Consider the following 8,447-nt stretch of genomic DNA (forward strand, 5'->3'; position numbering starts at 1 on the left):
AGAGAGACTTGGGAGGGTGTGGTTTCTGCTTTTAAGATCCTTTGGGGAAATATAATATTCTGCCTTTTAATATTCCCAAAAATATTTCTTTCTCTGGGGGGGAGGCTGACTTCCCACTCCTGCATAGCACTTCTTCCATGGTTAATATAGAGGACTTTGAAGACCGTGCATTTCTTGTTATTACAGGTAGTCCATGACATGCAGTCATAATGGAGACTGTCCATGTTACAGCAGATTTTATTACATTTTGGTGGCTGTATTTAAGCAAATGCGGCAGTCATTAAGTGAATGTTGTGATTGTTAAGTGAACCAAGGGTTGGCTTTGGGCATGATTTTGCTGAAAACTGGAAGGAAGTGCCCAGTTTTGGCAAAAACATTGTAAAGTACATTCAAATGACTGCAGGACCCTTCAGATAGGCCCATCCTAACTTTGAACCATTGCTAAATGACTGCTCCTAACTTAAGGACTACCTGTATCTTCCTGCCTGCCATTGAAGGCTCTCCACACCTAAACAGAGGTGTGTTGTGAGAGTATAAAGATTATTGCAAGGGCATAAAAGTAACAGTGTTATTTCCAATTCCTTGGCCAGCAGTGGCTATAGGAGATGTCTATCTGCTTCTCTATAATGAAGCAGCATATTTGTGTGTAACAGGGGTCTCCAAACTGGGCAACTTTAAGACCTGTGGACTTCATCTCCCAGAATTCCCCAGCCAGCCATGCTGGGAATTGAAATCCACAAGTCTTTAAAGTTGCTAAGTTTGGAGATCCCTGGTGTATAAATATGCCTTACGTCGAACTGCAGACAGGCTGCATTTTCTTAGTGATGGGCCATGTGATCAGGAGGGAGGGGGACTCAGAAAGGAGCAGTCAGCAATATTCCCAATCTCTGCTAAGTGGATAGTTTCATGGAAATACATGGGGGAATTGGAGGGATTCTCTCTCTCTCTCTCTCTCCCTCTCTCCCTCTCTCCCTCTCTCTCTCTCTCTCTCTCTCTCTCTCTCTTTCTCTCTCTCTCCCCAGGTTTGGGCCAGATCTTGCCTAGTTTTGAAAATGGCCCTTTCTTTTGCTTCACTCCATCACCAAATTTGGCCCAATCTGTTCAGTTCCTGCTGACCAATGGACAGACAGGCAGCTGTAACGGCTTCTGGATTCCTTTGGTATGATAATGATAATTCTTTCTATTGGATTGGATTGGAAAGAATAACAAGGCCATTTTACTTCAAAATTCAGAGTCTGAATTTTCTCATAAGTGAATGTTTGGTCAGGGCAGTTCTGAGGGTCAGCAGCCATTCCACAAATACTGGTTAATTTAACAGAAAGAAAATCATGAATACATTTAGGGTAGTCAGTCATTTCAATAATTTCTGCCACTTGTATCTGTTCCACAGGCAAAGGGCAGATCTGATAAACAGTCATTTGGGGGGGGGGGAATCAATGTGAAACTGCTGTATGTAAACAAAATCAGCTTTTGACAATAGGTGACTTTGTGGAGTTTCAGCAGCGAAGGCTTTCAACAGGTTCATATGGAAGGTCCTACAATTACACCTTGCTAATTCGCAACGCACAATTTTCCCTAGCTAATTGGCAATTTCTGCCTTCATAATTCATGACTTCACAATTCATAATTCATGGCTTCATGAATCCTCAGTGGTGCGTGGGGAATGTTAAGGAATATTTACATATTTTAATATGTGTTCGACGTTTCATACATGAGGTGGACCGCCTTGGGAAACTGGCTAATTTTTCTCAATATTCCCCTTGGTAATACCTGGAAGGCTGCAGTTCTGTGTCTATATGTAAGTCCGACTAAACTCAGTAACACTGATTTCTGAAGAGTTGTTGATAGAACTGGACTGCATCTCTCTGAATATCTGAGGTTCTTATATGTTCCTGAGTCTCAGATAAAAGACAGTATGGAATTTGAACTTAAACTGGGGGTTCTAGCAAAGCATATCATTGTTCTAGCAAAGCATATCATTGCCCTGGGGACATACATGGGCCTGCCAATAACATTTAAACTATATCCTACGGTAATGCCAGTCAGGATTAAACCCCGTAGAGTGTCATTTGCTCTTAAACACAAGATAGACACTGAGTTAGATAAACTTGTAGAACAGGGAGTACTGCAGCCAGTAGATGGGGGTGAATGGGAGATCCCAATCGTAATGCCATTAAAAGCTAACGGGGAGGTCAGAATCTGTGCCAATTACAAATGCACAATCAATTGCATACCCGGTACCAGTAGTAAGCCACATCCTGGCATCCTTGCAAGGCGGTACAATTTTTGCAAAATTAGATTTGGCTCAGCCTATCAACAGCTTCCTGTTGACGAGGCCACAGCCACGGCACAGACAATTGTCACCCACAGGGGGGCATTTAAAGTAAAACACCTGCAATTCAGGGTCAGCGTAGCCCCCGGCATTTTTCAAGGCATTATGGAGTGGACACTCAAGGGCATCCCGGGGGTTTGCCCCTATTTCGATGATGTGCTCATCGCTGGTGAGTCCACCTAGGTACTAGCAAGGAGGCTCAGAGCCATCTTTCAAAGGCTGCACAAAGCAGGCCTCAAGCTTAAAAAGAATAAGTGTAGTATTGGAGTTCCCTCAACTGAGTTCTTGGGGTTCCGTATAGATGCCAACGGCATCCACCCTGTTGAGTCAAAGGTTAAAGCCATTCAGATGGCACCCAGCCCCAAAACGAAGGGAGAGCTTCAGGCATTCCTAGGCCTCCTAAATATTTACCATGCATTCCTTCCTAACAAGGCCACAGTGGCAGAGCCGTTACACCAGCTCTTGGACAAAAATACTGCATGGAAGTGGACTAGTGTTCACGAAAGAAGTTTTCAGGAATTGAAGGCTCTAATGTCTGTTAGTTCCACGATCACCCATTTCAAGGAATCAATGCCGGTATGCCTAGCATGTGACGCATCCCCATACGAGGTGGGAGCTGTCCTAAGTCACTTGGAGAGCAATGGAACTCAACTTCCGATTGCTTTTTATTCCAGGACACTGTCCTCCGCAGAGCATAATTATGCACAAATTGATAAGGAGGCATTGGCCATAGTAGCTGGAGTAAAAAAATTCCACGACTACTTGTACGGCAGGGACTTCACGGTCTTCATAGACCATAAACCGTTATTGGGGTTATTCACTACAGACAGACAGACACCCCACATCTTATCCCCCAGATTGCTAAGATGGTCCATTTTTTTTATCGGCTTATAGCTTTAAGCTAATTCACAAACCCAGCAGGGATATGGGCCATGCAGATGGCCTGAGCAGGCTTCCACTGCCTCAAATCGAGCCAGATCCAGCCCCAGCGGCCCACAATTTGTCCATTCAGGACTTGCCTGAGTTTCCCCTCCATGCAAGGGACATAGCTGCAGAAACGGCAGCAGACAAGACTCTAAGCAGAGTGCTATTTTGGGTCCACACGGTGTGGCTAGAGAAAAGCCCAGGTCCTGAGTTTCAGAGCTACTTCACAAGGAGACATGAGTTCTCAGCAAATAAGGGTTGTATTCTTTGTGGGAACAGGGTCCACGTAACTGATTTTCTATGCAAAGGAGGGGTGAGTTTTGTCCTATCCAATCCATTTTTCTCTTTGATGTGTTAACTATAAAACAGAATGTAAGCTGAGGAACTGGGTCCCTCTTTGAATGAGAGGAATCCTTTTTAGTCAACTGTTTTGAATAAATATCAATAAAATGATCTTCCTGTCTCAGTACCTGTCTCAGTCTGGGTGTACTGGAGCCAGAGCCTAGGGACATATTTGCCCAACACTATGACCACGGAGACGTCCTCGGACAAAGCTCTTCGGCTTTGAAACGGAGATGAGCACCGGCCCCTAGAGTTGGAAACGACTAGCACGCATGTGCGGGGGAACCTTTACCTTTTACCTTATGATAACCTTAAATTATAATTAGGCCACTGAACCTATAGGACAGATACAACTGAAAATAGTTTTTGCTTTGTATTATGAAACGGTATGTGGCCTAAACCGCAGGGGGAGGATTTAAAGTTTCCTGTGGGAGATACACTGTCAATTGTCAATAACCCCTCTCAAAGAGCTTGTGAACTGCGATGCAAGGGAACAGCGAGAGAAAAAGCAGCACTGGATAGAAACTGCTAGGAAGATCAGAATGGCTTGTAGCTGCCTGTTGGCAGACGGCAATCAACTGCTTTAAGTGGCTTCATTCTAGCAGGCTCTAAAGACTCTTGTCTGGCTGTGCTGTGTCAAATGTCTGAGTAGCTTCTGCTGAGTTTGAGCCATGGAGACTGACAGCTTGATTACCTCCTTATCACTCCCACGACAGGATGAGGAGGGCCATTGCACACCTGCTGGGAGTCAGAATAAATAGTTGTTAACCTTCAAAACACTCTGCTGGCCAGTCATTCAATGCTTCAGTAGCAGGATCAGGTGGTTACTCATATGGATCAGGTAGCCCGTTCCTCTTCTGCCCTTGATAGGCTTTCCCCCTCCAGGACATTGGCAAACCCCAATGTTGCTGCTGCAGTTCAATAGCAGCAAACCCTTCCTTCCTTCCTTCCTTCCTTCCTTCCTTCCTTCCTTCCTTCCTTCCTTCCTTCCTTCCTTCCTTCCTTCCTTCCTTCCTTCCTTTCTTCCTTTTTTAAATATAAATCTCATGACTGAAAAAGTTGTATGTTCCTGATCTGTGGTAGGGTGACATCAGGAACAACGCAGATTTGGATAACTGTGTTAACTGTGGGGTTTGCCTGACTCTGAAGATGCTCTGCTACTTCTGCATCTCCATCAGCGTAAAGCATTTAATGCTGGAGTAAACCATTTCAGGTGTGGTGGGCAAGAATGCTTGGCTAAATTGATCAGTTCAGAGAGGGCCAGTTGGATGAAATATGAGAGAAATTTAGCCATAGGGCATCATGAACACTATGCTGGACCTTTCCCCTCATCCTCCTATAGATCAGAGACCTTAGGAGTTGAACCATGGACCTGGGAGCCTTCAGAATTTTGCTCACTGTACAGTGTACTATTGCACAAGCTCATGTTATGCAGAATCTGGCCATTTTGCTCAAGGATGTCCTTCCAACACCCTACAGAACATCAGTAAAGGACCACAGTTGGGAAGAGGGAGGCATTTTACCTCATCTACTCCTGAGTAGGCTCAAGTTCATTAGATTTTTAACCTGTTTTTATTACTTTATAAGTAACTCAAGGTGGTGAAGCTTGCAAGCAGGCAGGCAAATATCAGAGGTGCACACAAGGGAAATACGGAATGAGCTGCTATAGTATGAGTCTTCTGATGAACTATCTCTCTGGAATAGTTTTCCAGGTACTTGGAAAAACAGGGCTGGGAAATTCTGAGGAGGGAAACAAGTGAAGGACTCACAGAGGATCTTGGTCTATGGAAATCTCAGGGTAGCTAAAATGACTGGAAATGGTTAAGGTGCTTGCATCTGAGAAATCTTTTGCTTGTGAGCCAGTTTTTCCATATCAGGACACTGTAACTGCCACTGTTAAGAGCTGCTGAAGACCCTATATCTGAATCTGGATGAGGGACGTGAGCGCCACCTAGTGCTGAGATGGAACCATTCATTAGACTATCTGGTAGAAAACAGTTTTCCATTTTTTATTATGTTGTTATTGTAGGGTTCTTTATAGCCAAAGACACACACAAGCCAAATCCTGGGTACAGCATTTGAGCTGGTGAATAATGAATTTACAAAGCTAAATGTTACAGAAGACACTCTGAGACGAAAACTCCAGGGGATATTCCTGTTGTCGGAAGCGTCCCTTTCAATGATAGATTTCAGAATTTTTTTATTTTATTTTTATTACATTTATATCCCGCCCTTCTCCGAAGACTCAGGGCGGCTTACAAGCTTAGCAGTATATGTCTCCTACTTGCTTCCTAACTATTTATTTGATTTTTATCCCACCTTTATTGTTATTTACAAACAGATTAAGGTGGCAAGCACACATAATACTCTTTCTTCCTTCTATTTTCCCCACAACAACAACCCTGTGAGGTGGGTTGGGCTGAAAGAGAGTGATTGGTTCAAAGTCACCCAACCATATTTTTGTGCCTAAGATGGAACTGGAACTCATTGCCTCCTGGTTCCTAGCTCAGCAATTAATGCAATTAGCATTAATTGACAAGAAAAGATCATGTATGGTAATTATTTTGGTATTGGTATGCTTATTGTTTTTTTTAAAAAAATCACTATTTCTCAATGATGAGGGGATTAATTAATTATATGTTCGGATGACTGAACTGTCTCAGAGAGGGGAAATTATGGGACTGAAAATGCTACTGAACTCTAGTTCTCAGAATTTCTTGCAAGGGGCCTTGCTGGCTAAGATTGGGAGAAATTACAATTCAGCAAAACGTGAAGACTGCTGCTGCATTAAATTGTGCAGCCCTGGGGCTGTGTAAAATTAAAACTGAGCAGGGGTATGAAGTTTCTGATACAATCTTAAAATGCTAGTCTTCAAGACAATAGTTAGGTCCTTGCCGCAACAAAATTGTATAAAGCAAAGGGTCTGGATTTGCTGTTACAGGTAGCCTTTGACTTGTAACCCCAGTTGAGCCCAAAATTTCCATTTCTAAGCAAGAGAGTTGTTAAGTGAAGTTTTGCCCCATTTTACAACTTTTCCTGCCACAGCTGTTAAGTAAATCATTGCAGTTGTTAAATTAGTAAAACGGCGGTTAAGTGAATCTGGCTTCCCCATTGACTTTGCCTTTCGGAAGGTTGCAAAAGGTGATCACATGACCTTAGGGCACTGCAAAACTGTCATAAATATGAATCATTTGCCAAGCTTCCGAATTTTAACCAGGTGACTATGGGGATGTTGTAATGGTCGAAAGTGTGATAAATGGTCATAAGTGACTTTTTTCAGTGCCATTGTAATCTTGGTCACTAAACAAATAGTTGCTAGTTGAAGACTACCTATATATAGCACACAACTATTTATAAGATACCGTACTTTACAAGCCATTTTAGGTGTCCTTTGCTTAGCTTCAAAGCTCCATGACTATAGTACAAATTGTATATAGGATTAAAAATTTTTAATAAAACAAAATCTTTCAAGCCTACCAGCCATGTGACAAACCAGGAAGCGTCCTACTCCCACCCAAACACATTCCACAGCCGTGTCCTTAGTGCATCACTGCTTTGCCCATTGTAACACTTTGGCATTCAGACAAGATTTAAGTGCGCTCCCCATGCACACTTGAAAATTACCTTCCCTTCGTTGAATCTATGTTGGTTGTTTAAGTATATTTTGCTGAACCCTCCTTCCCAGGTTTATGCATTTGGCTTCGCCATTGCAGTGGCTGTTTCATGCATCCTGAACCAAACAAATCCTAATATGGATTAATCCACCACGTGAGCATAGCTAGTAGATGCCTTGCTCCTCTTGTATGGCTGAAAAGGTGATGTAAAAATAGGAAGGTAAGATGAGATGGGCAATTCATGTAGAGCAGGGGTGTCAAACTCAATTTCATTGAGGGCCGCATCGGCATTGCGGTTGCCCTCAGGGGGCTGGGTGGGCGTGGCCTACTGGGTGGGTGTGGCTAGAGTGCTTATGGCCTACTGGGTGGGCATGGCCAGCTCTACATTGTTCGCATCAAGGGTGCATATGGGGGCCTGGGCAGGAGTGGGACAGATCTGAGGGTCTCTGGCAGAAGGAGGGTCTCTGGGCCAGGGCCAAGGCAGTGGGGGCCGTTCCCTTACTGTTTCCAGGATGGCTTCGCGGGCCACATGAAACCACTTTGCGGGCCGGATCTGGTCCCTGGGCCTTGTGTTTGACATCTCTGATGTAGAGTATTGTGCAGAGGATTGCTGCCAATACAAGATAAGCCCCTTCTTGGTGCTGGCCTTTTCTTTCTTTCTCCCCCACCCCGTTCAGCTATATGAAGCACAGTGGTTATTTCTCCCTTTCATCTCATCTGTGTTTGTGTGCATTCAGCTTATGCTGAGTTTTATGAGTCTTTAATAAACTCTAGACAACATTTGCAACATTTCATCCCACCAATGTGTCTTCAGGTTAACATTTGCCAAGACTAGCTAAAATGACATATGCTGTAGAAGAACTAATCCAATGCGACATAAAACAATTCCTTGAAAATACATCGCTTTGCTCCTTAATACAGCGCTATTCCTCTTCTTTCTTCATTTCTGGGTGAGCAGATCTCAGATACTGATGTATGCCAATTTGGATATCCCTGCCTGTCATCGTCCAAGGCTTTTGTTAGAGAAATGCCAAGGGGGAAAAAAAGAAAGAAAAAGAAACAAGTAGCTGTAAACCTTCTAGAGGGACGTGGTGGCTCAGTGGGTTAGGACGCTGAGCTTGTCGATCAGAAGGTTGGCAGTTTGGCGGGTCGAATCCCGAGTGCCGCGTAACAGAGTGATGCCTGTTACTCGTTCCAGCTTCTGCCAACCTAGCAGTTCGAAACCACGTAAAAAA

Source organism: Vipera ursinii (genome assembly GCF_947247035.1).
Source record: "Vipera ursinii genome assembly, chromosome: 1".
Lineage (NCBI taxonomy): Eukaryota > Metazoa > Chordata > Lepidosauria > Squamata > Viperidae > Vipera > Vipera ursinii.